Genomic DNA, 13,348 nt, shown 5'->3' on the forward strand with positions numbered 1-13,348 from the left:
CATTCCCAGCCCATAACTTAGAACTTCGAGTAACAGAACATAAAGGTTATTTTAATTCTAGAATTATTAATGTAAAAAATAACATGACAGTCTTGTGATCCTGTTTCTTCACAGGGGAGACAGTGCCTCGAAGGCTGGACCCTTTCCCGTAAGGGGTTGCGCTTTCTTTTGGGCTTTCATTTTTGGATTTGGGCTCACATTTCTCCATTCTCTCACAGAGTCTAGGGCTGAATTTCTAAAAGAAAGAAGAAAAGGAAGTAGAGGCAAAATGAGCTGTTTTCTTTAAAAAAGAAAATGCTCCCATCTTTTAAATGCCCCCAGCCCACACGAATGCCCCCGTGAACCCCACATTCCCAGCCTGGAAATCTGAACAAAAATAACACTAGGACCACATATATTGCACTTACTTGTATACATTTGTATACACATAGAAGCAAACATACACAATGAATTAATTGGGGTGCCCAGTGGTGATTGCAATCAACCCCCATATTAGAAACAGGTGACATGACCAGGGGCAAACCATGCTGCTGGCTCTGCTCCGGGAGGACCAGAATCCCAGTGCCACAGAGACCTCGTGTCCTGCCTTGATCTTTCTGCCCGCCCAACTTTCTCCCTCTTTCTCTCCTCCAGATCCAGATCCAACTGTCCTTCCTTCCTCTCCCTTCAGATCCCAGAGATGCCGTGGTGCAGTGACTCCCTCCTGAGAGCACGGAGTTTAGGCGGGCCTGAGCCCCACGGGATCCTCAGGAAGCACAGAGTTCCCCAGTGTCAGGAGAGTGGGCACCCCATAGGCAGTGCCCACCCCCCAGGAGAATCCGCACGGCAGCTGCAGGGGTCCAGACATGCAGGAGCAGGCCAGCAGCATGGAGCCTTGGAAGGAAATCTCCAGGGAGGCGGGCAGAGGCGCAGACTGGGGAGTGTGGCGGAATCTGGCCGTGATTTAGGATACCAGCCTTTACAGCACACCGTTGAAGTTTCACGCTGTCCTCCCAGAGCTGCAGAGCCCTTTCTTCTCTGGCCATTGCTGACCAGTCTGGCTCCTGGAAAAAGCCAGACAGATTGTTCTAAAGTCTGGATTTCTACTGGCTCTCTGCATCTAGTAGGCTGTCACTCAGAACTCTGCCCCAGAAGCCAGGCAGTGCCTGGAGGAAGTGGGAGGGGACAGCGTATAGGGCAGTATCCACAGCTGCCTGAACTCTGGCCCCAAATTTCACTTTCAAGGAGCTCAGGGCCTTTAAATCTTTGAGTTACCTGGTCTCCCAAGGGCAGAGCCCTGTGGGCAAGGTCTCTAGATCCTGCATGATCCTCAGGCCAGTGCCACCCACAAGGCATTGCTATAGGCGCCTTCTCTCTTCACAGGATTGTCCACACTTGGGCCAAGATGGCAGTTGCCAATATGGAATGCTATGGAAAGGGTCCTTTTTCCCTCTGGGTTCCCACAGCTTGCCCGGAGACCTGCAGGTCCATAGTTGGAATCCTTTTGGAGTAACCAGAAGGCCCTGTTACGATCAGCTATTGTTTGGAGAAAGGGGCTGTGGCCACCCCTATAGAAAGTGCTCCAGCTTCTCTGGGGTAACATTCACCCGCAACCCACAACCTCTTCCGAAGGACCAAGGGGTTTTTCCTCCTGTGACCAAAGCTGTGGGCCCAAACCTCCCTCTTTACTGCCCTCCATTCCCCTGTCCTGCAAGGGGCTTCACATAGCACGTGTTTATTTGGCCATTGTGGGAAAGACGGCTTCAGTGGGGTGTGTCTCCTAAGTGATTCAGTACAATCAGTGAACAGAGTATAAAACCTAAGGAGGAACAGCCACAACGAAGAGAACTCTAGGTCCATGTCCATAATCTCTTATTTGAAATCCCAAAGCTCCAAAATCTAAAAACAAAAGCAAAACAAAACCTAAGAACAAAAAGCAAAAGCAAAACAAAAATCGCCACGTGTATAACGTATCTGGCATCAAAGACTACTAAAATGATGTGAAGCTATTCATGATTTCTTTTCGAATGATTATGCCTACATTTTTCTGCCAAATCGGTGTTTACTTATGGAGTGCTGGCCCAGATGCTGCTGAAGGTGGTAGCAGAATATATGGCATGTGACCCACAGTATCTGGCTCCGAGGGTTCAGAGAAGGGAGTGGGAACACACAGAGTACGCTGTTATGGGGGAAGAATAAACTAGACCAAGGTATGAATAGCATTGCTCAGGAGACTATTTAGACTGTGTTGAGAAAGTAGGCTCTGACTCAGACCGGCTGAATTCAAATCCTAGTTCCAACATTTACCAGCTGGGTGACCTTGTAAACACTGCCCAGTCTCTCCATACCTCCTGTGATGAACTGAATTGTTTCCACCCCCAAATTCCTATGTCGATGCCCTAACTCCCAGCACCCCACAATATGACTCTATGTGGAAAGAGGCAATTAAATTAAAACGAAGTCCTATGGGTGGTCTCTAATCCCATCTGACCGGTGTCCCTATAAAAAGAGGGGATCAAGACATACGGAAGACACTGGGAATGCATGTGTACAAAGAAAAAGCCATCTGCAAGCCAAGGAGAGAGGCCTCAGGAGGAACCACACTGCCAGCCAGTGAGTTGTCTGACTCACACCCCGGTCTTGGGCTTCCAACCTCCAAAAGCGTGAGAAAAGAAGTGTCTGTTGTCTAAGCCACTTGGTCTGTGGCATTTTGTATGGGAGCCCGAGCAGGCTGACTAATACACCTCCCTTTTGTGGATGATAATAATAGAACCTAACTGTAAGGGTTGTTGCGAGGACTGAATGAGTAAGAATGGAAGAATTAAGTCCAGCGCCCGGCAGAGTAAGCACTCAATGAACATTAGCTATTATTATGTTGAAACAAAGATGTGTCACATTTATTCATTCACTTACACCAAAAATACATATATATGTATATATCCAGACCATTTCTCTTCCCTGAACTGCAGACCAAAGGCCTACTCAGCATCTCTGTTTGGACGACCAAGGGTATTTCATACAAACCTGCTCCTTCTCAGTCTTCCCCATTGCAACCAGCCACTCCATCCTTCTGGTCTCTCAGGCCGAATCTTTGGGGTCATTCTCAACCCCTCTTTTTCTCACATTTCACATCCAATCTGTCAGTAACAGCATTGGCTGTGCCTTCAAAATGTATCCAGATTTTGGCACTTCTCACTACATCACTGCTACTCCACGCCACCATTATCTCTTCCCAGATTGTTGCAACAACTGGCCTCCCTATTTCCTCTCTTGCCCCTTATAGTCTATTCTCATCCCAGCAGCCAGAGCCATCATGTAAACACCCCTACCAGATGGTGTCATTCCCCTGCTCAAAACCATCCAATCATTTCCCATCTCACTCAAAGTAAAAGCCAAAGTCTGCAGTGGTCTACAAGAGTGAGCATAATTGACTCTGATTACCTCTAGATTCCATCTTCTCCTCCTCTCCTCATTCACTGTGCTCCAGCCAAATCAGCCTCCTTGCCGTTCTAACCTGAACTTCGAGAAATACTAAAGGAAGTTCTTCAGGCTGAAGAGAAATGATATCAGTTGGAAACTTAGATGAGCCCTGGAAATGGTACATATGCGGGTAAATAGAAAAGATTATTTTCTTAATTTATTTAAGAAGACAATTGTTTAAACAGAAGTAATAACCATGTATTATGGGATTTTTTTATATGCACAGAAGTAAAGTAGGTGATAGTAATAGCCAAAGGGTGGGGAAAAATGAATGGAAGTATCATAAGTTTCTCACATTTTTGTGAAGTGATATAATGTAGATCCAGAGTAGACCGTATAAAGTTAAAGAAGGACGTTGTAATCCCTGGAGCAATCAGTAAAGATAAAATAGACATCTAGCTACAAAGTGAAAGAGGCAACGAAATGGGATACTACCAACTAACAATCCGGAGGGAATCATAAAAGGAGGAAAAGAGAAACAACGAACATATGGAACCAGTAAAAATTAATAGCAAAACGGAAGCCATGAACCTAACCGTATCAACAATGGCATTAAGTAAAAATGGAATAAGCAGGCCAAAGAAAAGGCAGAACTTGTCAAGCTAGTCTAAAAAGTAAGGCATAACTAAGTTTGTTTATAAGAGATGTACTTTAAATACTGGACAAAGTAAAGGCCATGACAGTAAAAGGATGGAAAAAGAGACGGGACGCAAACACTAATCACGGGTAAGCTGATTGTATTACTATCAGACGAAGTAGACTTTAGGACAAAGAGTATTGCCAAAGGTAAAGAGGAACATTTCATAAAGATGAAAGGATCGGGGTGCCTGGGGGGCTCCGCGCAGTCTGCTAAAGACTCTCTCTGCTGCTCCCCAGCCCTTGTGTGCAGGCTCGCTCGCACTCTCTCTCTCTCAAAAAGAAATAAAGACATCTTAAAAAAAGATGAAAGTATCAATTCATCAAAAGAAATAACTATCCTAAATGTGTATGCACCTGATAACAGAGCTTCAAAATACATGAAGCAAAAGTTGACAGAACTAAGGGGAGAAATAAACAAATCCTCAATTATAGGAGGAGATTTTAACACTTGGTAGAACTAATTGACATTTATTGATTATACCAATAGCTTTAGAAAAGACATTCTTTCCAAGTACACATGGAACATTCATCCAGATAGTCTATGTGCTGGGCCTCTGATATCTGGACCTGCTCAGGACCTTCGTACTTGCCGTTCCCTATCACTGGAATAATTTTCCCTTCAGCTATCCACATGGCTTATTTTCTCACAACCTTTATGTCTTTACTCAAACGTCACCATCTTAGGGGACTTTACGTGCCTATCTTATTTTATTTTGTACCTTCTCTCCAGAGCAACTTCTACTTTCCTTTTTCATGGCCTCAAGGCCATTGTCTATCCTTGCACGCCAGCTCTGGGGTGTGCCTACTCTTCCCTGACTTGAGCCTGAGGCCCGAGACCTCTGGAAGGCCTTTGCCCAAACACTGCAGCTTGTCAAAAGCAGTAACAAAACTGAGTGCCCGGTGCCTTATCACGGCCCTTTCTATTTACTAAAAAGCCACAACTAGTGTGGGATGTGTAATGAAGGGTTCAGGTGTCACTGGGGACTTGACCATGAGTCAGCGCAGCTGGAGAAAAAAGAGGAGAAGGTGGACGATGGACAGAGGCTAGGAAAGAGAGGAGAAGGAGCTACCATCTCTATAAACTATTATCACAAACACTCTTCCCTGTACTGATGTTCCCTACCTCTGGGGGCGGTTGGCCCTCCGTGTCCCCTGTATCTCTCTCCTCCTCACTGGCCATCTATTAGAGGCAGAAGACAAGGTGCCTGGAGCCATACAGGTTCCCAAGGCCACATGCCAGGCCCTGTCCTCCCTGGGCAAAGGCAACTGAATATGAGGTGGGAGAAATGTGTGGAATCCACATAGTCCCCACTCTGAAGAGCTTATGGTTTAACTGGGACAATAAAACAGACCCACAAAACATGTCATTTCAAAAGTGCATTGCCTCTAGCCATCCGTTCATATCCATGCCCACTTCCTGGCTCAAGCCAGCATTTAAAGAGTGCTGTGCTGGCTGCCTAGCACAGTGCTGCTCAACCCTTACTGAATCGCCCCGACTTCTTACTACGATGCAAACCACACTCTGATTAGCAAGGCTGCAGAGGATTCAAAGATGAAAAGCACAAGGCTCCTACCCTCACTTTACTGAAAATCCAGACACTATAGCATGAGAGACGGGGGGGAGAAGTGCCTTAATAGAGGACAGCAGAGCAATGATTTCATTGGTTTCAATCAAAAAGTGCAAGATTATGGTAGATGTCAAACCTCAAGCCACTAGACAGATTTAATGTCTAAGGGCATTTGGCAAGAAAGAGAGCTGGGGGTACGCAAAAACTCGGAGGAGCATGGATGAAACCAACTTCCGTATGACCCAGGTGAGTAAGCTGTTGGGACCCTCACTTTTGTCCACTCTGATGGAAATTGCTGGAGAGGAAGAGACCACCATTGTGGCACGGCCAGTGTGGATGTTTTCCCATAGGTAAAGAAGGCCCAGGATTGGCCATGGGGAGCTTCTGGGCAATGAGAGGCAGTGTATGAGGACCCAGGAGGGGACCCTTCTTGTAAAGGGTGATGCAAGCAGAGAGGACAGGCAGCCGGCGAGAGTATCACTCCTCATGGGTTCGTCTTGAATTCTTGTCATTTCTAAGCATGGAGCCCTACTTGTTTCTTTCAAATTGGGCCTGTTTCGAGGGGTGCAGATTTTGGTACAACCTTAAGTTTAATACCCGCCGTGGTGATGTGGGACTAAGTCCGCTGTCGGGCTCATCACTCAGGCTCCTCCGTGCAGGGCAGGAACCAGCATAGAATCATGGGATTTTTAGAGCTAGAAGTTCCTTCCTCAGGCCCGATACCTTCCCTTTAACACCAAAGTCACAACTAGGCCAGGTACTTTCTGGAATAGCCCACAGTCCTTCCCTTCCCCTGGAGCTGAGATTCCCATGAAGATGGCTCCACAGTTCCCACAGTTCTCCGGGCCCCTCAGCAAAGCATGAGGAATGAAGAGAAAAGAGGCCTGTCCTCCGCCTGGGGTGGAGGGACAGTGGGTAGGAGGGCTGGTTTGTCAGCTTTGGAACCATCATCAGGGGCCAGTTGGCAGGACGGCCTGCTTGGTGATTCAGCCCAAGAGGCAGAACAAGAAGGAAGGCCCACCACTTGGCTGCTGGCAACAGTGGCAGTTAACCTTGACCGTTAACACAGCAGGATGGAGGGCCAGTGGGAGGGGGGTATGATTGGTACCATGCCCAAAGTTAGGAAGTCACGTGTCCAGATTAGCCTAGGGCAGTCCCAGCACACAACATACGACTGCTATGCGAGCAAAATTATTAAAAGTACCCCCTTTTACTACCCATCGCTACTCCTGTTTCAGACAGTAATTTCTGGGGTCACCGGGTATAGCTCCTAGTCTCTGACAGAAAAGGCTGAAGAGTGGGGTTCCCAAGCTCCTGCGCTGGCCCCATGGGGCTCTCCTTCTCTGCGCCTGCTCCACCCTGATTGTTCCAGACACGCCTCTAGTACCCAGCACCGGAAGGAGTAGGGGTCTGGGCTAGGGACTCTGTGGGAAGCCTGGGAAGGTCAGCCTGGCCTCCAGGCAGCTCCAGAAGGGTGGAGAGAGGGCCAGGAAGCACTCTGGGGCTGATCCAAGGTGGAAGACAACACCAAGCCCCAGCCAGGCCTGTCCCAAAGCAGACTCAAAGCCAGTTGCCGGGGAGGAGCCGGGCTTGGGATAGGGCACACACTCCCTGGAGAGTTGCAGCATGGTATCAGACTTTCACCTCCTGGGTGGGCCAGGGAGACAGCAGGCACTGTATAGTGGAGAAACCAGGAAGCCAGGACACTACACAAGGCAAGGTAATTCATTAATGATAATTAAAACTACAGTCGCACTACTCATTCACTACTAATATCATTGCTGGTTGACTTCTTATATGTGGGGACTGGCTCCAGCACAATTCAGCTACCGTCCTCTGAGGATGTCACATTCCAAGGAACGACATGCCAGACTTACCTTCCTGTGGGTCCCAGTCTGGACATTTGCCTCTGAAGGAGCCACATTTTCCTCCTTCCATGGTGGCTGATGGGGACCCTGATTCAACTCTCTCCTCCCTTTCTCCACTATCACATGCTGTTCCCCAAGGTAGGAGGCAAACTCCATCCAAGCCCCAAATGTTCCTGGAGCCCAGGTGTCCAGAAGGTTCCTGGGCCTCAGGGAGGGACCTCTCTACAGCAAGTGTGGTGGAGCTGGAGCTAACGGGATGAGGGTTAGCTAAGGGGCTGAGGCCTGGGGCTGGTGCCTCTGCTCTGCTGAAGGGCCTTTACTTTAATTCCTGGCAAATAATTAACAAGAGGGCCGAGCAGCCAAGCACTCTGAGGCCCGTGCTCCTGAGAACTCTGTGGAGCAGAGCCACCATGCCTACCCCCAGGCAGTCATTTCAGAGAGCAATAGCCTCTATCTTCCTCCAGCCATGCTTATTTTGAATATCCGTCACCCACAACCAAACCTAATCCCGACTGATAGAAGTGTGTTAAGACTTCTTGTTCACACTCCACTTATTTCCAAAAATAATTTGAGACAACTTATGGTCAATGACAAATAAATGATAGAAGCATGCAAGCAAGAATAAAGAAATCAAGGGGCGCCTGGGTGGCATAGCGGTTAAGCGTCTGCCTTCGGCTCAGGGCGTGATCCCGGCGTTATGGGATTGAGCCCCACATCAGGCTCCTCCGCTAGGAGCCTGCTTCTTCCTCTCCCACGCCCCCTGCTTGTGTTCCCTCTCTTGCTGGCTGTCTCTATCTCTGTCGAATAAATAAATAAAATCTTTAAAAAAAAAAAAGAATAAAGAAATCAGAGGCATATCATAAAAACACGGTGACAGGGTTTTTTTGGTTTTTTTGTTTTATTTTTTTTGTTTTGTTTTTTGCTGCATGCAACATTTCACATCTAACTTCCCGGCAGCCAAGTCAAATCAGGGCCACCTGGTGACTTAGTGTACTTCTCATTATCAGTGTGGGGGTCAGGAGAAGAAGGCTCTACCAGGGCTACCACTGGCAGGTTACAAAGCAAACTCTTTGTTTTCGATAGCATTATCCCACAACAAGGAAGTAAATCGCAAACCCACATTGGAGGGGCGCCTGGCTGGCTCAGTCAGTAAGTAGAGTAGTGACTCTTGATTTCCGGTTGTGAGTTTGAGCCCCACGTTGGGTGCAGAGATTACTTAAAAATAAAATCTTGGGGCACCTGGGTGACTCAGTCGGTTAAGTCTCTGACTCTTGCTTTCAGCTCAGGTCATGATCTCAGGGTCCTGGGATGGAGCCACGTCAGGCTCTGCCCTCAACGGGGAGTCTGCTTGCCCTCTCCGTCTCCCTCTGCCTCTTCCCCTGCTCACACACACTCTCTTTCTCAAATAAATAAATAAATCTTTAAAAAATAAAATAAAATAAAATCTTGGAAACAAAACAGAGGATCATAGGGGAAGAGAGAAAAAAATAAAAAAGGACAAAACCAGAGAGGGAGACAAACCCTAAGAGACTCTTAATCATAGGAAACAAACTGAGGGTGGCTGGAGGAGAGGGGGGTGGAGGGATGGGGTAATGGGGTGAAGGACACTGGGGAAGGTATGTGTTGTAATGAGCACTGGGTATTATAAAAGACGGGTGAATCAACGACCTGTACCCTTGAAACCCATAATACATTATAGGCTAATTAATTGAATTTAAATTTAAAAATGTTCAAAAATAAATAAATAAAATCTTGGAAAAAACTCCAAACAAACCTGCATTTATTTATTTTTGAACACTTGCCCCATCTCTTTTTCTCTCTACTCTTGCCCCAATAGTGTCCTAGGGGGACAATATCTACCAGTGCTCTTGCCCTCTGCCTGCCAGCTGGTCTGGCTATTGGGAAGCCCTAGTTAGGGGGTCATGAGATAGGAAGAGAGAGACGCTGGGGTACTTATTCTTCAGTGGTGTCATACTTATCAGTGGCTGTGTCCCTCTGTCTTCAGCCACATCTGTCAGGTTCTCTCATTGCTGTAATTCTCAATGGGTTCCAGGAACAACTCCAACATTTGTCCCATCAGAAGCAGGGGTAAGAGCTTTCCACTACTGCTAGTCCCTGAGTACTTCACCATCCTTTACTGGTCCCCTTGAATCCCATCTCTGCCATTGTAAATCATCCCTCTGTAAGTCTCAAAGTGTGTCACTGGTTCCTGCTAGGACCCCCGACCGATAAGCAGATGATATCTCTGTTAGGAATGAATTTTGCTTCAAGTAACAGAAAGCCTGACAAACTGTGGCTTAAACAAGACAGGGTAATTTTTTTTTTCACATAATGAGAAGTCTAGGGAAAGCAGATTGGTGAGACCGATTTTTCTTTTAATTTTAAGAGTTTATTTGCACAAAAATCTAGTTGAATGGGGCAGCATTCAATCCAGGCGATGGGCACTGCAAGGAGCTTTACACACTGACTTTTACAGTCAGAAGGGGGCAGGAACAAGGAAGTTACACTAGGCAAAAGAGCGGGTTGGTTATTGCAAGTTTACTTTCCTTTAGGGGATGGTAGGGGTCTGTCAAGCAGATTACCTAACTAATGCTGATCAAGTGATAAAACGTTTTAATTTTTATTTATTTTTGTATTATTAACATATAATGTATTATTTGTTTCAGGGGTACGGGTCTGTGGTTTATCAGTCTTACACAACACACGGCACTCACCACAACACATACCCTCTCCAATGTCCATCACCCAGCCACCCCATCCTTCCGCTCCCCCCTCCCCTCCAGCAACTCTCAGTGTGTTTCCTGAGATTGAGTCTCTTATGGTTTCTCTCCCTCTCTGGTTTCATCTTGAAACCATCCATTTTCCTTTATTTAACCTCTCTGATGCAAAAATAAAACAAAACAGTTATGTTCTTTACATTTTTCTTAAGTCAGACAAGCTGTTAACAGGGTGAAGAGTCAATATACAAAGTATTCAATGAAAATTATAAAAGCCACCCTAAAAATGTCATTAGTGCAAATCCATTTGTGATTCACATTCTTAAGAACAAATAACTGGTGAAACTCAAAGATCAGCTCTTCATTCACCTTCAGCTTCCTGGCAACCATAGTAAGGTTAGAATTTTGGGCAGCTGGTTGATGATCATGAGATGTGATAATATGGTGGGTTTTGGGAATGGCATACTCATCAGCTTCCCCACGATGGCTGCTTTTCTTTGGAACAGTTTTCCCTCCCAGGACAACTGTGTATGAGGCTGTCATACAGCCAGGCTCTTCCTGCCTTTCCATTCCGCTTTCCCCTAGCATAGTGGCTCTTATCTTCCTGCTTTCACTTCATGGTCACAAGAGGCTGCCCAGATCCAAACATCACATCTATCTCCAAGTGAGGAAGCAGGGCAAAAGGACCAGGCCAACTGTGTTGTCCACCACGTCCATCCTCTCTAGACTTCTGTTTGGGTCACAACTGGATCAAATGGCCACTCTCAGATGCAAGGGAAAGGAATTGTCATGACTGGGTTGAGAAAATTGTCAGCCACTGCTTGGGTCAGGGCACATCACCATCGCAGGAAATCATCTTGTCGGCAAAGCAGAGCAGGAGACATTGGTGTTGGGTAAGCCATGAATACTGATGGCTGCAGTGAAGTTAACTTGGCCTGGGATGCCCATGGGCCCAGGGTGACTGTGAACACATAACTGAGACAAGTGGCTGGCAGTAGTGTCTGCAGTTAGAGGTGAGGATGGGGATGGAAGGGAGTTAAAAACCCACTGTCCCCAAGACGACCTGGGGCCCCGTTTCCCCCTTCGGTGAGAGTCATGGGGAGAAATCCTAGACACAGTCAGAAAACTGCTCTGGAAAGTTCTCCACAACCACCTCAGAGCCTCTCCCCACCTCCATGTGGCCAAGCTGCGTATGGTACTTCTGTGGAATCACTGACCCCATTGTACATAGTGCAGTTTTCTTTTCTACCCAGCTGTCTTCACCCACTCAACGGGGGATGACTTGGGACAAGAATCTCATCTTATTTGTGACCCCACTGCCCAGTTAATTTCTGGCATGCAATAGCAAACACTCACTAAAGATTTGTTGGGTGAGTGACTAAGTGATGGACTAAAATAGAGGGATGGGAGTGGGGTGGTGCTCTCAGTCTTTCCCCCAGGCCGCCATGTGACCTTGGGCAAAGAAGTTCTCTGAACCTTGGTTCCTGGCCTGTCACCTGAGGATCTGACGTTCGGTGATTCTTAACTCCCACCACAGACGAAGGAACACTTCTGGACTTATTCCTTTGGATGGAGACATTAGCTATCCAGATATCTCCCATCAAAATGCACAGACTCCACATGGGGAGGTTACCATAATAAAAAACCCATTGGCATTACTGAGGAAAATTCTCTGGTGTTTACGATTAGCAGCTCTCAGAGGAAAGTGTCTGGGGAGGGGGCGCCCAGGAGAGGTAAGTTTTGCTATGGATAGGAAAGAAAGTCTGAAACAGAGTGTACCATCCAGGTACTCTGGGACTAGTTGAGATTCTGCGGGAAATAGAGAGGTGGCGAGGAGCCTGGATAACTGGAATAGAGGGGACATAAAGACAGTGGGGGATTGTGGGGACACAGAAAGCCGCCAGAGAAATCGTCAATTGCTCCCGTGTGTCTAGCAGAATAGCTGAGAGCCAGGAGCCAGACTGGATCGCAGAGGGACAGAGGGGCAGGGATGGGGTCGACACCTTGGCCAGCGGCCTGATAGGAGGCCCCTCTGGGCAGCAGCTTGTTAGGATGCTGCCTGAAGCCATTGGCCTTCGCTGTGACACCCCCGGGGACGGTCCTCAGAAAGGAGAGCCTGTCCTCCATGCTTTCCAGATCCCCCCTCCACTAGGCCTGTGCACAGAGTCAGACCTGAGGCAAGTGGCATTCTTCCCAGGGTGCCTACTTTTGTCTTTTCGCATAACCTGTCATATTCTCTCCCCCTCACAGATATTTTTGCCCTGAGTATAATGGCATTACTTTATTATTAGTCACTCACCCTAAGTGAGTCACTTTTTTTTTTTTAAACCCCAGGTACATTGGATTAATCACAATCCTTGGTCTATAGCCCTCTTTCTTCTTTGATCCAGGCATGGCCCACCTTTGTGGTTATTTGTGTTTAGTTAATTATTTATTTCAAAACAATATAAGAAGCACCCACGAACACCCAGGGCTAGAACTAAAATATGGACAGACCCATATCTACCTGTGAGCTCCTCCTACGTCCTATCCCTCTCCCTGCCACCCCACTACCCACCATTGATTTTCTAAAATTTGATCTCCAAGGCTTATAAAGTATCACAACTATTACCAGAATTTATTTTCTGGGAGCGCATCCAGCCAGTCCTTCTGATTTCTAACTGGCTGGATTTCTAACTGCAGCCTCGGGCAATGACATGTGTTCACAGCGCTGTGGCCGGGGTCACCCACTTGCAATGAAGTCACATGACACACAAATAGATTTCACACTGTTCTAAAGTTTTATCTAAGCCCGGGTTTCTCAACCTCGGCATCTTTGACACGTCGGGCTGGATCCTTCTTTGTTGTGAGGGGCTGTCCTGTCTGTTGTAGGATGTCTAGCAGTGTACCCTCTACCTACCAGATGCCAGGAGCAGCCCTGCCCCTGCCCCCCCTCTTGTGACAGTTATAAATGTCTCCTGGGGGAGGAGACAAAAACCACTCCTACTTGAAAGCCACCAATCTGAGCAAATATTTGGCAATATCCAGTTGAACAAATTCTGTGGCTCAAATGCCCTAAGAGAACACCCGTGCACACTGTGCCGGACCCCCCCCCCCC

At 47.2% G+C, this 13,348-nt stretch overlaps 1 long non-coding RNA gene across 1 annotated transcript in view; it reads right to left on the reverse strand.

The window, feature by feature from the left end:
• Positions 1–397: 397 nt before the first annotated feature.
• LOC121100196 overlaps positions 398–13,348 on the reverse strand; it is a 16,119-nt gene continuing 3,168 nt past the window's right edge. The window contains exon 2 of the long non-coding RNA XR_005831926.1: positions 398–1,043. This is a non-coding gene — a long non-coding RNA (uncharacterized LOC121100196). The remainder of the gene's footprint in view (positions 1,044–13,348) is intronic.

This window comes from Ursus maritimus, unplaced genomic scaffold (assembly GCF_017311325.1).
Source record: "Ursus maritimus isolate PB19 unplaced genomic scaffold, ASM1731132v1 scaffold_35, whole genome shotgun sequence".
Lineage (NCBI taxonomy): Eukaryota > Metazoa > Chordata > Mammalia > Carnivora > Ursidae > Ursus > Ursus maritimus.